This window comes from Notamacropus eugenii, chromosome 1 (assembly GCF_028372415.1).
Source record: "Notamacropus eugenii isolate mMacEug1 chromosome 1, mMacEug1.pri_v2, whole genome shotgun sequence".
Lineage (NCBI taxonomy): Eukaryota > Metazoa > Chordata > Mammalia > Diprotodontia > Macropodidae > Notamacropus > Notamacropus eugenii.
This window is the reverse complement of record NC_092872.1, coordinates 89,644,830-89,668,762: the sequence shown is the minus strand read 5'-3', so window position 1 is coordinate 89,668,762 and position 23,933 is coordinate 89,644,830. Positions and strand designations below refer to the sequence as shown.

General features: G+C 37.3%; 1 protein-coding gene and 1 long non-coding RNA gene across 5 annotated transcripts in view; one reads left to right on the top strand and one right to left on the bottom strand.

Moving 5' to 3' along the window:
* Nucleotides 1-23,933, top strand: part of GRIN2A (glutamate ionotropic receptor NMDA type subunit 2A) — a 506,391-nt gene that overhangs the window by 37,250 nt on the left and 445,208 nt on the right. The window lies entirely within an intron of this gene.
* LOC140504227 (uncharacterized) overlaps nucleotides 506-23,933 on the bottom strand; it is a 62,267-nt gene continuing 38,839 nt past the window's right edge. For all 3 annotated transcript variants that reach the window (XR_011967012.1, XR_011967008.1, XR_011967007.1), the window contains one exon: nucleotides 506-738. This is a non-coding gene — a long non-coding RNA (uncharacterized lncRNA). The remainder of the gene's footprint in view (nucleotides 739-23,933) is intronic.

The window sequence follows — 23,933 nt, the reverse complement described above, 5'->3', positions numbered from 1 at the left end:
TAATCTACCACTCTAAATTTACTTTCCTTCTGTTCCCTAAGATGAACCTTCTTGTAAAATCAAGATCTTTCCTTCTTCATTTCTGCTACATGCCATGATCATTCTTGTCTCCAAAACTTAGCCCATGCAGTTCATACCTCCCAGAACACCATCTATATTCTTCTTTGATTATGCGAAACCTCACTTTTCTTTGAGGTAGAGCTTAGATTTTACCTTTTTTTTTTTTTTAATGTGGAGTCTTCTCTTGTTATTTTGGTTCACAATTTCTGATTTCTGTAAGTGAAATCCCTTTGTTCATGTTCACTATCACATGGTGACTTGATTGTTCTACTTCATTCATGTTTCCTAGTTTTGTTCCCTCAAGTTTGTAAGACCCTTGAGGGAAGAGATCACATCTTCTGCTTTGTAAATTCTGTGGCCTTGCACCCCTTTTCTCAACAAATACTTGTTTGAGAGAATAATGTTAGTCATAGTTTACATGGCAAAAGGAGAATTCACTAGAAGGTTCTATGTTACATTTTTTTTACCTAGAAGATACTTTGATTGGAATTAAAGAGAGATTTTAAAAGATTGTAGATATTTCAGGATTGCTTCTTTGGCTTAGAATATTGGTCCATGGGTCACTTCCTGAACTGGAGGAGGCTTCATACCTAAAATCTTCCTCATCGGTCACCTTGATGCCCAACATAGCTGGCCATAACATCATCAATCCTGGTTTTCACCACACCGATTCTGTGCCTAGAAGGGATATATCACATATGTGAATCAACCATGAAATTCAAAGGAATGAGGGTTTCATAGTCACCTTCTAGCTCAACACAATTTACAATACAATTAAGACCGACGGATATAATTGGATAAACAGAAAATAGAATTAAGGTAATCTATTCTAAGTGCACCAAATTCCTGTAATGAGTTGCTTTCAGTAGTTTCAGAAACATATAATTACCAAACAAATTACATGTTATTTTTATCTAAGAAGCTAATTAAGTGTTCTGTGTAAATTATTATGTGGTGGCAAAAGAATCCAAGCTGTATTAAGTACCTAATTGGAAAGTGAAGGGACAAGGGAATAGTACATGTGTAAATATCTGAGAGATATCATGAAAAGAATGTCTCATTTCTAAGTGAAAAAATGGTTGGAATCAGGGCTTTGAAAGTGGGAAGCACTGGTATGGGATGCTGAACCTTGGTTGTAGCTCAAAGCAGCCTGAGGTTGGAAGAGTTAACTGGTTTCCTAGTTGTTCAGGCTTTCCCTCTTCAGTGATATTTTACACACTTATATTTACATGTGTCTCACCTCCCTACCTCCAGCAGAATCTAAGGTCTTTTTTTTTTTGAGACCAGATTTTGTCTCTGTATTCCCACCCCCTGTCATAGTGTAGGTACTTTGTAGGTACTTAATAAGTGCTCTTGGATTGAGCTGTGAGAAACTGACAAGGGAAATTGGCAGCATCCAGGGTATAATTTTTTGAGGTTATAGGGAGCTGAAAGGACTTGGCTGTTATGACAGTAACTTTTACCTATGTGATGATTAAACAGTATCAGGGGGCTTTTCTGCCCATGTAAATTAGTAGTTAGGTAGGAGTCTGAGGCTTTGTCTCCTTTTTCACACTTCGTACCTCTCCAAGCAATGACAACAGTGTAAGAACACTGTGCCTGGAACTCCTAATAGCATATGACATTAGCTCATCAAGAGAGGCGTATCTGACCTGTGGGCTTCCACTTTGTTGTCTCTGTAAGACCTATGTCAGCAAGTTTTGGACATTCATTAAAATCTAAGTTCAAGTGGGCTGATCCCTGCAGCCTTAATCAAATGTGCTGAGATACTGCATTCATAAGTGGATTTACATGGTTTGCTCTAATTTGTGTTGGTCTTGATTGATTTTCTTAATTGCGTAAGCCTAGCTTAGATAGCTGTTTTCAAAGAGAGTTTGGATACTATTCTTTTTATTTTCTCATTTTAGAACTACCAAAGGAAATTTTGGAGCCATTAGAATGTTGATGCCCCTTTATTCTTAACCTTCCTCTTTCCTTTCACTTATTCCCTCCTCTCTTGTATTCTGTAGCAATCGGGCCAAGTCAGTGGTTCATGGTTGAGGTTGGAAGGAAGTTGATACCTGGTAGTTATCAAACAGCAAGAGGAGCTTTATATAATATTAATAATGATAATAATAGCTAGCCTTTATATAATGCTTTAACGTTAGCAAAGTGCTCAAGTTATCTTATTTGATCCTTACAACAACCCTGTGAGGTAGGTACAATTATTATGCCCATTTTACAGATGAGGAAACATGCTGAGAGAGGAGAAATGACATTTTTAGGTTCACACAGCGAGTAACTAAGGCAGGATTAAAATTCAGGTCTTATTTATCCATATTAAGGTAAAAACCTTCTGAACAGGGCAAGGATATTCATTGAGAATATAGTTAATTTAGCTGAACACAGCTTCCTAGCATTGATCCTCTGGTGTTAGTCATGCTTTAGGGCCTTTGTTGTAGCCTGGGATAGGAAGGGTAGCTGGAGCTACTTATACTATTTTAAAAAAATCATGGAGTTTTCTCAACAGCACCATTCTTAGTCCCTTGAGTCAATTAAATTTTAAGGATAGTTCCAAAACTTTTTAAAAAATAGATTTTTATTGATATCTTTTATCATCATATTGCTTGAATTTTCCCCAATACTTGCCCCACTAAACATCATTTATAACAAATAATTTTTTAAAAGAAAAAAGTGAAAGAAGAAGAGAGTCAGCAAAATCAATCAACATATTGAAAAATTCTGTCATTATATGCAACTTTTCATACCCTTGGACTCCCTCTACCACTCCAACCTTGCAAAATTTGAATGTATTTTCTCATACCTTTCCTTTGGGGCCAAGCTTATTCTTTATAATTTAACAACAGTCATTTTCAATATTTTAGTTCACTGTTCTTTCCATTTACATTGTTGTAGTCTTCATCTATATTATTTTCCTGGCTCTGCTTATTTCACTTTGGATCAGTTCATGTAAGTCTTTCTATGCTTCTCTGTATTCATCATTTTCATCATTTCTTATGAGATAGTGATTTCATTGCATTTAGTGTACCATGACTGTTTTAGCTATTCCCTAGTTGGTGAGGATATACTTTGTTTCTCATTCTTTCCTGTCACAGAAGTGCTATTTTAAACATTTTGGTATATATAGAGTCTTTTTTTAAATCAATAACTTCTTTAGGGTATAAACCTACCATTGCAATTCATTGCTTAAAGGGGATGGATATTCTAGCCTTTTTTTATTATTCCAAATTGCTTTCCAGAATAGTTGTACTAATTTTCAGCTCTACCTACAAAGCATTAGTGTTCCTATTTTCCACTTTCCTTGTAGCATTGGTAATTAAAAAAAAATTTTAATTTTTTTTCAATTTGCAAGTATTTATTTTCTCTCCTTCCCACCCACCACTTATTGAAAAAAGTAAAAAAAACCCAAAACCTTTGTAGCAAACACACACACACATAGGGGTGTATATACATAATGCATATATGTAAACATATATGTATGTGTATATGTATATCATTAGGGTAATTTAATTCTTGCATCAGCCATACCCCTACATATCTGTACCTATACCTGTACCTATAATTTTACATCATATTATATCCATCACTTCTCTGTTAGAAGAATATTGTACCTTCTCAAGACATTTTTCTTTACAATCCAAATTAACTGTTCTCATCTTTTTTCATCTTTTCATACACTTGGTGTAAATTGAAACCCCAAGATTGTTTTGATGTGCATGTCTCATTATTAGTGATTTGGAACATTCTTTCATATAATTAATAGCTTGCAATTCTTTTGAGAATTATTTGTTTATATTCTTTGCCCTATTGTCTTTTGGGAATGATTTTTGATCTTAGACTTTTTCTTAGTTGTCAATATATCTTGGATACCAAACTCCTATCAGAGATACTGTATACAAAGATTTCCCCCCAGTAGACTGCATCTCTTTTCATCTAGATAAATTATTTTTTTTTTGTTTGTGCAAAAACTCTGTAATTTTATGTAATTTAATTGCATCTATCCCTTGTTTGGCTAAGATAATTGACACTGAAGGATGGGTAAGATTTTGACAAGTAAAGACTGGGAAAGGGGAAGAGACAAGGAAAAGAGAATTATAGGTGGAAGAAATTGCATGATCAGTCTCTCAGAGGTGGGAAATGTGATCCATGTTCCAGAATATCAAGTACTACAAATTGACCAAAGTATAGAGACTTAATTGAGGAATGAAGGAAGAAAAGGCTAGAAAGATGGATTGAAATTCCACTCTGAATATTAGGCTAAAGACTTAGGACTTTATTTTATAGGTAGTGGGGAATCATTGAAGATTTTTGAGGGAGGGAATGCTGTTATCAGAGCTCTGTCTCATGATTACTCTATTGGCAATATAAGAGAAATTGGAAGGGTGAAGAATTTTGAGGCAGGGAAGCCAGATCAGAGGCTATTGCAGTAGATAAGATGACAGATTCTTAAGAGCAGAACTTGGGTGGTCCTGTGGGACTGGAGTGAGGTGGAGATAGTTAGGTAGCAGCTTGGAGTTGGAGTTAACATCTTGGTTCTTCTAAGATAAGTATTTCCTGGAATGATTTTAAACCTGAAAAGGTGGAGAGGGGGACAGGTGGAAGAGGGCTGCTCATTGCAATACACATAACTGGCCATGTGGGAAGGGCCAGAGGACGGGAGAGGTGGTGACTGACTATTGGAGGCTTGGCAATTTCTGGGTACTAAGTTGTAGATCAAAATGAAGAGTGTAGGGGACAAAAACAAATGGGCATATGCCCTGGCTGCTAGTGCCTTCCCCTTCCAATTACCCTTTATTTATATTTACCTATATATCTATATCTTTATTTATACTTATATCTAGTCTATATCTGTATCTGTGACTATTCAACTATATCTATTTATATTCATAGCTATATGCCTATTTCTATATCTATGTCAACATATGTGTGTGTGTGTATATATATATATATATATACATATATATATTTATATTTATATTTATATATTTCCCCCCTTTGTAGCAAAATCCTAGGTTCTGCTTCTATTTATTGAGAGAAATGATTATTAATAGCCATGTCTTGGGGGAGATTTAGAGCTGTCCCCTTCTTTCAAAGTCCTGATTTTAATGTCTCTTGAAAGACATTACTGATAATGAGATTTCATTAATTCTGCTCAAACTTGGTCAGACCCTACCCAACTTTACAAGGAATTTAATCTAAAGTGAGTAAACCCATTGTGTACTACTCAAGCTTGGGTGGAGACTTATCCTTTTGTGGATAGGCCAAGGCTTCCAGTAGTCTGAGTAGAGATAATTTCTCCATCCAAGTGTTACTCTCAGCCCCTCACTGACCACCTACTCTTTTGAAGGGTATATAAACTGTGAGTCTGATGCCATGATTATTTTTGGTCTAAGAGAGACAGCCAAATGGCCATCCTTTTATTAATAACACTCTGGTCTTTTTAATAACATGATTGAATTAGAATCAGAATCTATATCTCTCTAACCTTTTTAATCATAAACTATCTACCTACCTATCTGTCTGTCTCTCTGTATATCATTTCTGTCTGTCTACCTATATTTATCTATATCTATCATCTATTTATATTTTATCTATTATCTCTTTCCATCTACCATCTATCTATCCATCCACTTATCTGTCTCCTTCACTCTATAGATTATTAGCTCCTTGAGGCCAGTCTTATTTTTGTTCATGTACCAGCAGAGCCCAGCACAGTGCTTAGCACATAATAGGTAATCAGGAAATGTTTCCTGATTGTTCCTTGTTTAGAATCCAAGTGAAGACCAGATTCCTAGAACATAATAAGGGAAGGAGAATTATTAAGGCCAAGAACAACAAGTTGAGTGAGCATTAGGCAGGGAAAATTCTAAGGCAGCACATGAGCATTTAATCTGGAGAAAGATCTGAGCTCAGCCGTATCATCTGCTATCTCACTGCAAAGTGGAGTTATTTAAGAGGGTGGTAGAGATCTTGCAGGCCAACTCCAGCCTCAACATAAGTAATGCGCCCTAGTTTTATGAGAAATTGACTTTCTTGGAGGACCTTGGATTTTGCTAGGGTGGTGTCTTCAGTTTCTTTGTCCCAGATGTTCTTTATTTTTCTTTTCCTTTTCTTTTTCCAATATAAATTTATTTATTTTCAGTTTTCAATGTTCACTTCGACAAAATTTTGAATTTCAAATTTTTTCCCCACCTACCCCCTACTTCCAATTCAGGACAGAGTGTATTCTGATTGCCCTTTCCTCCAGTCTGCCCTTCCTTCTATTTCCCCCCACCCTCTTGTCCCTTTCCCTTCTATTTTCCTGTAGGGCAAGATAGGTTTCTATACCCCATTGCCTATGTATCTTATTTCCTAGTTGCATGTAAAAACAGCTTCTACTCTTCATTTTTAAAGCCTTGAGTTCCACATTCTCTCCTTCTCCCCTCCCCACCCACCCTCATTGAGAATTCAAGCAATTCATTAAAGGTTATACATATGTGGTCATGTAAAACATCTCCGTAACAGTAATGTTGTGAAAGACTAAGTATATTTCTGTCCAGCCTGTCCCACCCTCCATTTATTCAGTTCTCTCCTTTGACTTGTCCCTCTACCAAAGTGTTTGCTTCTGATTACTGCTTCCCCTAATCTGTTGTCTCTTCTATTATCCCCCTTCTCTTATCCCCTTCCTTCCTGCTTTCTTGTAGGTTAAGATAAACTTCCATACCCATTTTAGTGTGTATGTTATTCCCTCCTGAAGCCACATCTGATGAAAAGAAAGCTCATTTATTCCCTCTCACCTTCCTCTTCTTCCTCACCATTGTAAAAGCTTTTACTTGCCTTTTTTTATGTGAGATGATTTATTGCATTCTACCTCTCCCTTTCTCTTAGTACATTCCTCTCCTCTATTAATTTTCTTTTATAGATATCATCCCTTCATATTCAGCTAACCCTGTGTTCTCTGTCTATATGTATATTATCCCTCCAACAACTCTAATACTGAGAAAAGTCTCAAGAGTCACAAATATTGTCATTCCATGTAGGAATATAAACAGTTGAACTTTAATAAGTCCTTTATGATTGCTCTTTCCTGTTTACCTTTTCATACTTCTCTTAAGTCTTGTGTTTGAAAGTCAAATTTTCTATTCATCTCTGGTCTTTTCTTCAAGAATACTTGAAAGTCCTCTATTTCATAGAATGACCATGTTTTCCCTGAAGTATTATACTCAGTTTTGCTGGGTGGGTAATTCTTGGTTTTAATCTTATCTTCTTTGACCTCTGGAATATCATATTCCAAGCCTTGTGATCCCTTAGTGTAGAAGCTGCTAAGTCCTGTGTTATCCTGATTGTGTTTCTACAATACTTGAATTGTATCTTTATAGCTGCTTATAATACTTTCTCCTTGACCTGGGAACTCTGGAATCTAGCTACAATATTCCTAGGAGTTTTCCTTTTGGAATCTCTTTAGGTAACTGGTGGATTCTTTGTTTTGCCCTCTTGTTCTAGAATATCAGGGCAGTTTTTCTTGACAATTTCTTGAAAGACAATGTTTAGGCTCTTTTTGTGATCATGGCCTTCAGTTATTTTCAGAATTTTTATATTGCCTCTCCTGGATGTATTTTCTAGGTCAGTTGTTTTTCCAATGAGATACTTCATATTGTCTTCTATTTTTTCATTCTTTTGGTTTTGTTTTATAATATTCTGATTTCTGATAAAGTCATTAGCTTCCATTTACTCCATTCTAATTTTTAAAGAATTATTTTCTTCAGTGAGCTTTTGAACCTCCTTTTCCAATTGGCTCATTCTGTTTTTTAAGGCATTCTTCTCCTCAATGACTCTTTTGCATTTGGGTTAGTCTAATTTTAAAAGTGTCGTTTTCTTCAGCATTTTTTTTTTTGATTTCCTTAAGGAAGTTGTTGCCTTGTTTTTCATGATTTTCTGGTATCACTCTAGTTTTTCTTCCCAATTTTTGCTCTGCTTCTCTTACTTGATTTTCACAATCCTTCATGAGCTCTTTCATGGCCTGAGACCAATTCATATTGTTCTTAGAGGCTTTGGGTGCAGGAGTTTTGGCTTTGTTGTCTTCTTCTGGCTGTATGTTTTGATCTTCCTCATCAGCAGTGATGTAAGAAGATACTTCTTTATTGAGAAAGTCAGAATCTATAGTCTTTCTTTTTCCCTGTTTGCTCATTTTCCCAGTTTTTGAGGTTGTTAAGTGGAGAGCTCTAGAAGCAGCCTTCTTGTCAGCAGTGGCTACAGCTGCCTTGGGGCTGGGGTTGGGGCAGAGGTGGGGATTGGGTGGGTGGGTGGGGGTGTTTGGACCATGGTCTCCTTTCAGACAGGTGGGAGATCCTTCCCACTGACCTCTGAAGCTATCTTTAGCATTTGTGGGTTAAGAAGTCTGGAATTCACAGTAGCTGCCAGGGATTCAGTTCCCTAAGGCCTGCTCCCACTCCATCTGCCCTTGGCCCACAATACACTGCACTCCTGCTCCCCCAGCCTGGTGCAATAGACCCTCCCTGTCAACTTTCCAGATTATTTTGGGCTGGAAATTTGCTTCAACCTGTCATTTTGTGGCCTCTGCTGTTGTAGAATTTATTTAGAGTCATTTTTAACAGAGTTTTTGAGTGGTTTAAGGGTAGAACTGTAGCAGATCCTTGCTTCTACTCTGCCATCTTGGCTCTGCCTCTAAATGATATTCTTTAAGAGGGATGGCAGGAATACATTTCAGGAATTGTAGGGGCATTCCAAAGCTCTTGGGTCATGACTCTTCAGCATCTTTGAGGCTACTGTGGTATAGTGCAAAGAACTCTGACTCTATATTTACATGACCTAGGTTCATATCCTGCCTCTGATTTTTACTACAAGTAGAATCTTGAACAAAATGCTTTCCCACTCTGGTTCTCAGTTTCCTCATCTGAAAAATGAAGAGTTTGAAGTCTGCAAACTTAAAAAAAATATTTTGATAACTGTATTTGAGTATAATTGGTTGTTTTGTAATCTTTTGTATTTTGTTTCATGCGTTTAATTGCCTGAGAAGGTGTTCGTAAGCTTCCCCGGACCCCAAAGGGGTCCATGACATAGAAAAAGTTAAGAAGCTTTGGAGTAGATGTTCTCTAAGGATCCTCTTAGTTCTAAATCCTATGATTTGTTTCCTCTGGGGAGCAGCAGGCCACGGTAGTAACTTATGTTTTTAAACCTTCCTAAGGTAATTCTCTCTTTAATTACACTAAAAAATGTGAAGGAGAAAAATCACCTGGAATATGTGTAGCCAAAATGTTGCTGGCGCTGCTGTTGTTATTGCTGCTTTAATTTTTAAAGAAGCAGCATATTAATAATTGATCAGTATTTTTGATCTCCAATCACTTTGTAGCACCTTGGTAAACAGGGTTAAAATTGGATATGATTAGACAAATGGCTCTTGCTAAATTAGCTGTCAGCACAAATTGATCACTGCAAGTGAGTTGCTCTGACTTCTGACTGTGACAGAGGTCTTTTAAACATCAGGAGCTGTTTGTCAATGAGCCTCACAGTGGCTTGCCATGGCCAACCTTTGTGTTCCATTTTCTGATTGTGTGCTGTGTGGAGGGAGGAGGGAGGTGTGGAGGATTAGCCCACATTTTCATCGTTCCAACCCTGCTCCGCTGGAGAGATAGGATTATGGTTTCTGTGCCAAAGCCACAGGTTGTGACCTCTCAATTTACTTTTGAAGCCTCCACTTCAGCAAAATGGAAGACACTGGGGTTATTCTTGGGTGGAAATGGAAGGCTAGAAATTATTATATGGAATCACTAGAGTGCAGCTTTTGAGAGGGGAAGGAAAAGAAATACTTCCTTTAAGATGACAGTTAACTATTTCCTGGAGCAAAGATCTAAAGCTAAAAAGAATTAAACAGAACTAAACAGAATTCAGTTCTTTATTCTATAGATGATAAAATTGAGACCGAGGGGGCTTAAATAACTTGTCAAAGTTCACACAGCTAGTAATCTTAGAGGTTGAATTTGAAACTGGAACCTCTGATTCTAGTACCATCCTGTCTACAGTGTCTGAGAGTTGGATGGGGCCTTGTAGGCCTTCTAATTCAACACATATTTGAACAAGAGTCATTTTTGTGACAAACCTGGGAAGTGATCATATAATCTTTGCTGAATCAGCAAGTCTGCTGGCCAATAATCACTTATCAAACATCTACTTTGTGCCAGGCACTGTGCCAAGAGTCAGGTATACAAGAAAGGCAAAAGACAGCCTTCTTTTAATGACCTTATGGTCTAATGATGGAGACAACATGAAAACAATTATGTACAAACAAAAATATAGACAATATACATTGGAATTAATTGATAGAGGAAACAAAGACGTTGTTATGAGGGTTATGAGGGTTAAAGGACTGCTTCCCAAGGCAGCTTATTCAATGTTGGAAGAGTTCTAACCATTAGGAAATTTTTCCTCCTATTAAGTGTGAGACAAGTTACTTATCACCTCTGCACCTCAGTTTCCCCTTCTCTTTCTTTCAATTAATATTTTTTTTTTAAAGTGCTTGTTGTACATAAAGCATCATCCTAGGTGCTTTGAGGATACAGTATAGAAAATTTCCCTTGTCCTCAAAGTCTTATAGCCTAGTAGGAGAGATAACTGCGGTATAAGACAATATACGTCATCAGAGTGATAGGGAAGAAGTGTAAAGACATACATTAGAATCCCTTTCAACTAATTTTAATTCAGCAAATGTTCATTCAGTATTTCTTATGTATAGAGTAACAACAACAAAAATAGCTAGCATTTTTATACAGTGCTTTAAGGTTTTCAAAGTCCTTCACACATGCCATTTTATTTGAGTATATGTCAATCTTTGGGGACATTGCAAGGTTTGGAGAAGAAGCAATTCCAGCCTTCAAGGAGTTTATAGTCTAGGGTGTGGTTTGTGTGTGTTTGAGTGTGTGTGTGTGTGTGTGTGTGTGTGTGTGTATGTGTGAGATCTTACAACACTCAATTTCTATTTTTATCATTGTTGTTCTTTCTGTTTATATTGTAATTATCATGTATATTGTTTATCTGATTATCCATATTTCACTTTGTATCAGTTCATGTAACTCTTTCTATGCTTCTTTGTATTCGTCATGTTCATTATTTCTTGCAGCACAGTCATTTTCTGTTACATTCATGTATGACTATTTAGCCAGTCTCCATTTGATGGCTATCTTCTTTATTTTTAGTTCTTTGCTACTACAAAATATTTTGATTAATATTTTAGTGAATATGAGGCTTTTCTTTTTGTAAGTGACGTTCTTGGGGTTCATGCTTAGCAGTGGAATATCTGGGTTATGAATATTTAAGTCCCTGTCTTCCCATAACTTGAAATTCCTTTGTAGAATGACTGGATTAATTTACAGTTCAGCCATCAGTGAGTCATTGTGCCCATCTTTTTACAACCCCTCCAGAATTAATCATTCCCATATGTTGTCAACTTTGTCAGATTACTGCATATGAGGTATTTTCCTTTTATTACTAGGGATTTGTAGCATTCTTTCATTTACTTGTCAATAGTTTTCAGTTCTTCTTTTGAGACTATATGTTCATACCCTTGGTGTCATGGTGTCTTGCCCAGATGGGAAACCAATTCTAGTTTTACCTTTTCCCTGGGTAACAAAAATAGGAAACTAATTAGGGACCAACAGGGGCCTGGTCCTACCTTTAACTATGTAAGTGGGAGCACATACCAATAAGTTGGCAAAAAATTGTTGATAAAGATGACAGAAATGTATTGTTTACAAGATGCTTTCAAGGGGCACTGAAGTCACGAAAGGAGGTACAGACAAGGAACATATATAGGAGTTCTCACTGTTTTGAAATAGATCTGACCACATTTCTCCCTGAAGGAAATTCTAGCATTTTATTGTTTCTTCTTGAATAAAACATGAATTCCTTTGTTTTGTATTTAAATACCTTCTCAGTCTGGGTAAAGTCTGTCTTTCCAGTCTCATTACATAATACTCCTCTCCAGGTCTTACTTTCTCTCTTGTGTTCTGTTTATATGATATTCCATCTCTCTTCTCCATTCTTGGAACACATTTTATTTTCCTCTTCACCTCTTGGAAACCCTAACTTCCTTCAAAGATCCATTCAAATGTTGCTTTCTAGAAAAGGCTTGTTTGTGTTGATCTTCCCCAGTTGCCAGAATCCTACTTCCAACTAAATTACTTTGTGTTTACTTTGCATATATACTGCATTTACTTGTATGTGTACACACTGTGTCCCTTCCTCCCCTGATAGAATGCAAACTCTCAGGTTATGTTTGTCCTTCATTTTCAAAGAGGATCATGATGTCAGGGAAATGATGACATGACTTTCAATTGACTTTGATTTGAGTGAAGGAGGACTGTACAAGGTCACGAGCATCATTTTTTCCTCTGAGTCATATGGATCAAGTGACCAGATATTCAACAGGATTACTGGAGAGGCCCAGAATGCCATGGGAGATTCTGGCCCTTTTCAGGTACTTACTTAGAGTGAGGTAACTCCTATTCAATGAATAGGCCTCTGTAAGAAGGGAGTCAAGGGATGGCCCTTTTAATTAGGAAAAAAAAAAAATCAAGTTGGGAGGGGAAGACCTTCAGGGTTGCTGTTCTAAAGAGAAACAGTTACCACTGACATTCACTCTAAGCTATTAAGTGGAGTTTGGGCAGGGACCTGTTACGGTAGAGTCTATGAACTTCAGAGTGAACTGGGCTAAGGTTTTGTGAAAGAAAAGAAAAGAAATGGAAGGAAGGAAGGAAGCAAGGAAGGAAGAAAAAAAATCTAGCCAGTAAACAGAATACAAGCTCTATGAGGGTAGGGACTGCTTTTTAAAAAATCTCCATATCCCTAGTACATGGCACAGTGTTTGGCATATAGTAAATTGTGACTTTTAAGAAGTTTAAGAGACATAATTTCTAAGTAATTAATCATTTAATTAATAATATTAGTATATTATTAATGAAAGGGTCAGTGACACTCTCACATGCCAAAGACCCCTCATGGTGGTGGACTCACAGTTCATATGCCCTTGAAATGTGGGTGTACCTGAGGGTGGTGATCAACTGTGAGTGGCTAACAATTCATGAGAGGTACACTTTATGAAGCAAAGTGGCTCATTACAATGAGGGGTTGGGAGAGTGACACCTTATCGCTCTTGGACAAAGAGACCATCTCCACATCCAGATCACTCACAGCTTTGGGCAGACTAGACAAAGTATCTACCTCCACACAAACTTGCTTGAGTGGAACACCCTGGGCAGGAACTCACCTAGATGAGATGGTCTAGGTAGGGCAAATTTTTGGCAGAAGTCAGTAATGAACTTCGAAGGCTGAGCTTTGAACAAAGAAATAGGACAGGGAAAAAAAAGACTGGATATCTCCCATAATTGGTTATTAATAATCATTTCTCTCAAAGTGCTTACTAATTGGTTGTTGAATGAATACTTAATATTCTTTCAACAGACAATTTGGAGCTACTTCATTATAAAGTACAAAGGGGAAAAAAGGGAATGCCAATCATAGGGAGTGGTGTGAATAAGAAAACAAAGGAGGCAGGAAAGCATGTACAAGAAAGAGAGAATAGAATGGTTTTGTTGAAATATAAAGCTTGTGGATGGGAGGAATATGAAAGAAGACTTTCTTAAAAGTTTGAATGTTAGATTAAAAAAAAAAAGAATATTACTAATATTAGGGAGCCAGTAAAGACTTTTGAGCAGAGGAGTGACTTATCTAAGACAATGGATAAGAAAGATCATACTAGCAGTGGTATAAAGGACAGATTGGAGCGGGAGAGAATACAGGCAGGAAAAACAGTAGTAAGCTACTGCAGTAGTCTACACTGGAACTAATTAGGGCGTATTTGAGGCCTAGGAAGTAGCCTTGAGAACAGAAAGGAAGTAATAGATGTGAGAGATGGTTCAGAGGGAGAATCAACAGGTATTGATGACTCATTAGATATAAGGTTAAGGAGAAGAAAGAAGCTAAGATCAAACTGGGATTTTGAATGTGGACAACAGTGAATGGTGGTGCTAAGCATTCATTCAACAACCCGTTTAGTATAGGTAAGCCAAAAAGACTTGCAGGTTTGAGGAGAAATATCATAAATTTGGTTGTGAAGACAGAAGTTAATTACTAGAATTATAAAATATGTGTCATATTGATACTGATGGCTGTACTCTATTTGACTTGATTGAATGAGAATGGACATTTAGGACCAGAAAAAGGATACTTCCCTATTTAGAAGCAGCTAAGTGGCATAGTAGATAGGTTGTTGGGCCTAGGGTCAGGAAGACCTGAGTTTAAATGTGACCTTAGAAACGATATATAACCCTGGGCAAAACACTTAATTGCTATCTGACTCAGCTTACTCAATTGTAAAATGAAGATCATAGTAGCACCTACTTTATAGGGTCACTGTGAGGACTAAATGAGATATCTTAAAGTGCTTAGTAGTGTAAGGGGCAGATAAGTGATACGATGGATAGAACAGGAGGCTTGTAATGAGGAAGACTCATCTTCATGATCTTCAAATTGGGTCTCAGATATTAATTAGCTGTGTGACCCTAGGCAAATCATTGAACCCTATTTGCCTCACTTCCTCATCTGTATAATGAGCTGAAGAAGGAAATGGCAAACACTCCAGTGTCTTTGCCAAGAAAACCCCAAACAGGGTCACTAAGAGTCAGGTAGAACAGAACAGCAAATGGTAATATAATACTCCTATATGCCTGAAATATATTAGGTGCTTCATACTTGGTTGGTTCTTCACTATTTAGTCATGGTAGCCATGTTAAAGGTGATTTCCTTAACTCCCCCCACCCCCTTCTCGTGATCTTCCGTGTCTCTTTGGGCAAACCCTTAATGCTTTCCTCTCTTCTCATTTCCCCAGTGCTCCTCACCTAAGGTTGCATTATACTTGTGAGGTGTGCTTTTTAAGTTCCAGAGCTTTTTACTCTGACATAATAGTTGATGATTTGTATGTTCCACTGAATATCTTTCATCTGCCAAAAAAGTTTCCAACAACCCAGAGAGATTATTTTGAGGTCACCTAGCTTGGGACCTCTTAGTTATCTGGTTAGCAAAATACACAGTGAAGTGTCCAGTGAAAAATAAAGGAAGGGCATAAGAGGAAAAGGAAGGGACACCAATGCAAACGAATCCATATCCTGACACATACTCACCATGTTAGCATCAGTGGGGAGCCTCTCTAAGTTCTAGTCCCTTTCTCAGTTTTCATTATGCCTATCTTACTTTTCATTTGTATATGAGAATAACTCATTGACAAAGGAGCAGTGAGGACATTTCTTGTTGCTTAGCCTTTCTAGGGTGCTTTATAGATATCATGAATTGTTCTTTAAAGTTTGTGGGTACTGGTGCTGAACACACACATATGTATATATGTATATATATTTGTGTATGTGTATACATGCATAATATACACATATATGTACATGCATGCATATATATATATGTAAAGAGAGAGAGAGATCGATCATGTACAGAATGCTATGTGGTCAATAAGCATGTGTAGCAGCCTCACTCCTTAACTTCTTGAAAAGCCCCTGCTGCCTCTTCTATCATTCTACTTCTCCTCTTGAAGACACTCTCAGACATGCTCTATTTCCCCCAGGGCTTTTAAAGCGTCATGAGGCTCCTGCTCCATGGTATTGTGCCCAGGGAGCACAGTTGCATCTCTGAGTTTGCATTTGCCTGCTAAGCCTCAGGGTGATATCAGTTTTTAAAATAATCAGATCATTTTCTCTGCTTTGAAACACTAAAGTAGGAGAAGGGAAGGGGAAAGGCATTGATGAGGGTGAAAGAGTAGAAGAGAGAAACTACCTGTATGAAAGGCCCTGAGTTTTTTCTCCATTAGTCTCAGCAGTTAATTTTGTGTTAGTAATATTGGTATTTGCATAATCCATTTGGCTCCCTGAGCTGTTTGCCTTCTCCAAGGCTTGCTTGAGTCAGTCGGGCCTGTCTCTTCTTTTCCCTTAATGAAGATATGACAGTAGGTGGTAGAGAAGAAGTAGGAGGAAATGTGGAGGTATCAGGAAGGGAAGGGGGTGAGAAAGTCCCTCAGGTTACATTCTTATTACTAAATATTTACCTGAATTGTATTCTTGACATTTGATCATATGAGATTTGGATTTGGAGGTGAGAACTATATATAGAATTCCTCCTTGTGGCACATCAGTATGTTTTTGTGTTGTCCCATTCCATTTTGATAGGGATGGAGTGGGCTGAATGCATTGGAAAATTGGTGTGTGGCTTGAGCTCCATGCAAACAAAAGTCTACTCAGCTGCATATCCTATCTGCCGACTCAGCAGTTTGTGCTGTGGAGAACATTGGCAGAGATGCCAGTAGGCTTCTGAGCTCCAAGATCTTTTCCAGGTTTAGAATTCTGTGATTATACAAAGGAAATTTTAAAATGGAGGGTACTAAAGAGGGATATAACTTGTGGTGGGCCTTGTATTAACCAGTCTGAATCTCTTAATTTTCTCTTTCTTTCTTTGTACCCAACATGGAAAACAAGAGTTTAGTCTTTGTCTCATGAATACAAACCCCATGTGTGTCATGTTAAGTGTTCATTTAGGTTTCCCATGACTTGTGAGTCAGCTCTGGCTGACTATCAGAGTCAGTGTGGTGGAGTGGAGAGGACGTTAACCCTGGAGTTGGGGGACCTGGGTTCAAATTCCACCTCTGATGCTTGCTGTCTATATGATAGGCAAATTATTTAGCCTTCAGGAGCCTCAGTTTCCTCATCTGCTCTGATTCAGGCAAACTGGATGCTCTGTTCCTCATGAATTCTTCTTTTTGGTATTTAAAGACCTTTACCCTCTTCCCAATCAACCTCTCAAATTTTATTACTCGAGACTCCTTTCATGGACTTTATAATCTAGCTAGCCAAACTGGCCTTCTTACTCTTTGTCTTTTAGGATGGTCCATCTCCATTCCTGATTTTGCTTTACCTGTCCTTCATGCCTAGAATTCACTTCATCCTTTTCATAAAACCCCCCTCTTCCTTCACCATCCAGCTTAAGCACTACAGTCTACAAGGATCCTTTCCTGATCCACTCAGCATCTAGTGTCCTCCCTTTTAAACTACCTTGTATACACATCCATATATTTATTCTGTATGTAAGTGCAAGCTTTAACAGTCTAAAGCCGCACTAAGATTTTTGGGATACCCTGTATACATTTTTCTTGTCTCCCTTCTCAGAAAGTAAGCTCCTTGCAAATAGGGATGGTTTTATTCATTACATTTTTATCCACAGTCTAGCATGGTGCCTAGCACATAATGGGAGCTTAATGAGTACTTTTTGCTTTCTTGATTGACCTGTAAATTAAGGTATTGGACTAGATGACGTCTTCTATGATTGATTGGCTTAGGGAAGCTTGCCTCATTGAGCAGATTGTTTTTCCCAAGAAACTTTGTTGCCTTCTGTTGAATTCCAACTTTCAAACTTCTCAGCTACCTCATGGGTCATTGCATCTGTTCTGCATCTGTTTCTTCACAAATAATCTTGGCACATTACATTTTTTAGAGACATTTAGCATGTAAAGATATTTATAAAGAGGGATTCTCTTCTATTTTTTGCTCAGTCATCTGTCAGAGAGAGGCAGAGACAGAGAGAGACAGAGGCAGAGAGAGACAGAGTGAGAGAGAGAGAGAGAGAGAGAGAGAGAGAGAGAGAGAGAAAGAGAGAGAGAGAGAGAGTTCTCTGATTCACTTCTTGTCTTCCCATCCTGATTACATTCCTGTGGGTGGATGGAGAAGAGCAAATCTACATCCCTTGGCTGGTTTTAATGAATGAAGTATCTGCAATGGTGGCTCTTGACAGATTCGAGACTTGGAAAATTACTCCGGGGAGGTTGATCGATTTGTAGCTGCACAGGTCTCTTCCTTGGGCAAGCAGAGACTTTGCAATAGGGTTTCTCATTAGCTAAGACTCACAGGCCTGCTGTCATTAGAAAACATTTCAAGAAAGCTAAATGAAGTCAAGAAAAAGATGGGTGAGATCTAGAGCAGGGAATGTCAGCATCCTAGGGTACTGCATAGCTCCTGAAGAGTGAATTAAAGGGAACAGCAGCACTTGGCAGTAGATAATTCTTCACTATCAGCAGGGTGTAGTGAATCAGCTGCTCAACTGTGAGTCAGAAGACTTAGGTTTGCATCCTAACCCTGATGCTTATGCGCTATATGACTTTGCGTAGGTCACCTTATCACCATCATCATCATCCTTGATAGCATTTACATAATCTTTTAAGATTTTAAAGCTCTTTTCACGTTATTTCATTTGATAATATTTGTGCCAAATAACCTCAGGTGATGTAATATGAATTCTCTTTCCTTCTTCACCTTTTCATGAAATCTGGATAGAGTTCTTTGTAAACCCATAAAGCTTTTATAAGGTCAGCTACTATTTTCATTGTTGAGAGGCAGCGTGATGCTATGGACAGAGAGCTGATGTCAGCAAAAGGTAGACATAATTCAAATCCTGTCTCTGCCATTTACTGACTGGGTGACCCTAGTGAAGTTACTTCTCTGTTGGTGCTGCAGATAGCAGCTCTCTAAGAGTACAGGTTGTAAAGAAGTCCTTCATTAGTAGAGCAAATGCTTCACTAGTAGCTTCCCAACATGGATAAATCACAGATCAGGTAATAAAATTGACACTGCTATTTTTTTCTTATTTTGTTGTTCCTTTCTACATGGATATTGCTCTCCAATGACATCTCTCCTTTCCCCCCTCGAACCTTCCATTATAACAAGGAAGTGCAGTTAAGTCAAACAAATACACACAGTGGACATGGCTGATAATGTATGTTTCATACCACACCAAGTGTTTAGTCCCTCCCTGACAAAAATGGAAACTCATACTTCAATGTTATTCCCTTAAGTGATGATTGGCTATCATATTTCTGATGGCTTCCAACATTGTTTTCCTTTGCATTATTGTGACCATTGTATAAAATATTCTCCTTGTTCTGTCTGCTTCTCTCTCCTTCAGCTCATACAATTCTTTCTAGATTTCCCTAAAATTTTCATATTTGTGTTTTAGTGAATGATAATCCATTACATCTATATCCCAAAATTTGTTTAGTTCTGCCATAGCCCCTCCAGCATTGTTCATTTTTGGCTTTTGTCATCTTTTCCACATTGATGGATTGTGAAGTGAAAACTCAAAAATATTTAAAAGTCATTTTCTCTTTTTATGAGTTTTACATTTCTCTTTCATGTGATTATTGATAGTTTTCATTTTTTCTTTTGAAAATTGCTTGTTTTTTATCATTTGTTCACTCATCTATGGGAGCAATAGTTCTTGGCCATATTTATTTGTGTGTATATGTGTGAATATGTGTGTGTATTTACTATCAGACTTTGGTCAAAGCTTTTTTTTTTGTGAAAATGTCTCTAATTATACATTCTTCTTTTATTCTACCTACATTTTTTATTGTTTTGTACAAAGAATTTTAATATTGTATAATTGAAATTGATCATCTCTCTCACTTTGTTGTGCATAATACTTTCTTCCATTCTGGTCTTATATTTTTTAATGATTTTTTTAAAAGTTAAGTAATTATTTGGAACTAATTGTGATATAGTACAAGATGCTGGTCAAAACCTAATTTCTGCCAAGTTGCTTTTCAGTTTTTTTCAGCAGTTTTTGCAAAATAAGGAGTCCTTTGTGTCACTATTGTCTTCGTGGAGGACAGATAAAAGAGCCAAGTGTGTATGTTCAGTATTTTAAAGGATTTAGATTAGGAAAAAGGGATTTCATAAGTGTTGTTAGATAGAGTATGAATAAATTTTCACTAAATTGAATAGAATTGATTATAAGTATAAGTGATTTAGAGAAATGAAGAAAATTCTACCTCTGGTTAGTCTTACAAAGTAGGAAATAATTTCACCAGTTTGAAATGATACAAGTATGGTTCTGTCAAAAGTCAGAAGAATTAGAAGGGAATTTCTGAACTTTACAGATTTTTTTGAGGGGAGGAGGAATATGAATTCTCACTTCTTAGTTTTGACAGATTTTGTGTTCATGTTTCTTTTTATTTCTCTTTCTTTTTTTCTTCTATAGAAGTGAATGTGTCAGACCTCCTCCTGTTCTGAGTGGGAGGGAACTAGCTGTTCTCTGGTTATCCATGTAAAGATGAACACTCACCCTGAAGTGTCCTCCTTGATTTTCTCTCTGGTTTAGAGTCACTCTGCTTCCTCAACTTCTTTACCTCCTCAGTCTTCTCCCCATGAAGAAAGGCTAAGCTCCTCAGTGAAGGAGGAATGATACTCTATCCTTTGCAACTTTCACAAGTGTTGGAATACTATTGAGGCTTAGAAATGTCATTTTTTGGTTTTCCTTTTCTCCTCTTCCCATATACCACAGGGCTTAGCTAAACAGTTGGGTGACCAGAAGAACTGATTTGCCTCATTTCATTCTCATGGGCAATCATTTAGCTCTTTTCCCCTTGATTTGCTTGGTGTATTCAGACTCATTTGAGACATGGAATTTCTGCAGTTCTCTGTTATGTTTTAGATTTATATAATTGGAGGGGAGAAGCAATTGTGTAGATGTGCAGATTTTCTTATTCCTTAGGCATACTACAGGCTCTCAGAATGATGCATTTATATAAAACAAGTATACATTAGTATAATATATTCCACATTTGCTATTATCACTACTAACAATGCCATGTAACTAAGAGCAGTAAACCAATATTGGAGCTAAGTAGTTAGTAAGCTGATCAGGTGCAGTATTAAGTGTTAGGGATACAAAGAAAGGCAAGGAGTTCATATCTTCATCTGCTACCCTTGCAGGGTGTTGGACTTGTAGCATTCTGGGAAAATCTCAACTCAGATACTTGTCAACAGTGTGAATGTAGGCAACTCTCCGAACTTCAGCTTCCTCATCTGTAAATTGGATAATAATGTCTAAACAGATGAAATAATGAAAATAAAGCACTTTCCAAACTTCAGAGTGCTACCACAGTGTGAATTATTGTTAAGTAGCAGCAATTATTCTGAAGCATTTCTAAGACACTAGGACTTTATTTCATGCTTTCTAGACCAAAAAATTCCTGATTTCTACATAGGAAATAGATAGTAACTAAAAACTCTTCCACAGACTCGCAGTTGGGGAGGATTAATTTGTTTCCTGAGAAGGAAGAACATTTTTCATCAACAGAAAAAAATCCCTCTCATTGCTCCCTCAAAGAATGAATTTTAAAAATCAGTATGGAACATTCATTAAGCACCTATTATATGTGGATAGATCACGTTGCTAAGATAAGAGATACATAAAGTGTTAAAAAGAGTCCCTTTACATTTTTATACTCTTCCGTGGGTCTCACAGTCTTTCTTTTGTTTTATTTATAAATTCTTACCTACCTTTACATCATTTTTACAGAAAAATAAATTGCACTCTGATGCAGAATCAAAGTGAAATGGAAAGATCCAACTTAGAAAGTCTCAGCAATGCTACTTTGTCAATTTATGTGTCTAGATTTTGGTTCCTCATCGTTAAAATGAAGGTGTGGAAATATGTGCAATTCAGTTAAACTCAAATATTTATCAGATGCCTCTTATGCTCCAGATATGTAGTATGACAAGTGGCAAGGTAGATCGAAAGTTGGCTCAGCAATCAGAAGATCTGGGTTCAAATTCTTCTTTAGATGTTTGCTTTCCATGTGATCTTGGACAAATCCCTTCATATCCTTGGACCATGGTTGCTTAAATATGGAAGGTTAGACTATTGGCCTCTGTGGTCCCTTTTAGTTCAAAATCTATGATCCAATGAGGAGAGCTGATTGGTTTAAAAAAAAGACAGCAAGACCTCAATTAAATTTTAGGGGGAAAAGTCCTGCAACTCTAACAAGCTGATTAGATCCTGTATGTATTATTTGCGTGAATAGACTGGTGAGTTGAACCCTGAGAAAATGATTCAAAACTTAGGAATTAATCAATCAACAAGCAATTTATTAAGTGTCTACGCAACAACAGTAGAGGTTCTAGATACTGGAGATACAAAGACAGAAGTTCAGCAATTCCAAACCTTAAGAAGTTTACATTCTAGGTTAGAGGAAGAAAACATGTATGTATCTGGATCCATATCTATATTTATCCATATTTATATCTATATCACCTAGATCTATACATAAATATATAAATGTCTATTTCCATATGCATATATACACACATATGTACATATTATACACACAAAATCGATGTTAAACAATTTGGGGGGAAGGTATTAGAAACTGAGAGTGCTCATAGATGGGGTTTCATGTAGAACAGAGGACCCCAACTTGGGGGATGCATACCCCAAGCAGGCACAAGAAGCATGTCAAGGGGATATGAGGAAGATTTGCTAAATAACTATGTTATCTGATCAAAATTAATCTATTTTTATTTCCCATATGCGTACGCATGATAAATGCTACAATCTGTTTCTTTTCATGGAATGGGGACGTGAGAAGGGTTACTAAAAACCAAGAGACATAGGGAATGATAAAGGTTGATGACAGAGGTGACCCTTTCTTTAAGGAACCTTCCAATCTGAGCTGATCCTTGAAGGAAAGCAGGGATTCTTAGAGACTGAGGTGAGGAAGGAGTACATTCCAGGTCTAGGTGATAGTCAGTACCAAGTTACGGAGATGGAGTGAGAAGCATGAAGAAAACTGATTTGTCTAGATTTTATTATGTGACAAAACTTGAAAAGTAGGATGGGGCCTGATTGTGAATGGCTTTATATGTCAAATCATCAAATTTTTATTCATTTCTAGAGCTAATAGAGAGCCCCTGGAGTTTATGTAAGATTATGGAAGTAAGATGGTCAGACTCATGCCTTAGGAAACCACTTCTTCTTACAGAGCTTACAGCTTCTGAGTCTTGTCCTTGTTTCATACTGTACACATTTATTAACAGTTAGGGAAGCTATATGACTTGTCCCAAACCAGAAGTTATTAAAGGTAAAGGCACTCTGAGAATTTCTGCTTTCCTGGAATTTTGCTTTTACTAGATTCCATCTAGGTTAAGAAGTTATCAGGACCAGAAAATAATTCCCATTTCTGCATGAGCAAAAATAATAATAATGGTAGGTTAAAGAATTGATAAGTGGTAGTCTGGCATAATGGAAATCAGGAAGATCTGATCAAGCCCTGCTTCTTACAAACACTACTGGTGAGACCTTTGGGAGCTCAGGCACTAAGTTGCCTATCTGTATTAATTTATGGAGGGCATCTAGGGGGTGGAGTGGATAGAGTGTTGGATTTGGAGTCAAGACGACTCATTTTTCTGAGTTCAAATGTGGCCTCAGCCACATTTGTGTGAGCTTGAGCAAGTCACTTAACCCTGTTTACTTCAGTTTCCTCATCTGTAAAATGAGCTGGAGAAGGAAATGGCAAACCAGTCTATTATCTGTGCCAAGAAAACCCCAAATGGGGTCATGAAGAATCAGAGAGAACTGAAAAAACAACGGAATGGTAACGAAACTGTGTGAAGCTTTCTAATCTGATAAATCATAGGTCTGGGCCAGAATCAAATATGACAAAACCAAAACAGAACAAAACAATTGAGTTTATACCATGTCATTATTGTATTAAAAAAAAAAATCTCCAGTGACTTCTTACTTCCAACCAAGTAAAATTTAAACTCATCTTTCTGCCTGGTATTCGAGACCTACATAAGTGGACACAACCCTAATTCTCCAGCCTTGTCCAATAGCCAAACTATGCAGTGCTTTGCCTACCAAATACACATTGTGTTCCTCCACACTTTTGTTTTGGTTCTTCCCTATGCTTCAATGTTCTCCTCCTGCCCTCGTAACCTCCCTCTCTCTGGACCCACATACATACTTTTCTCAATTCTTTGGGTAAATGACCTCAG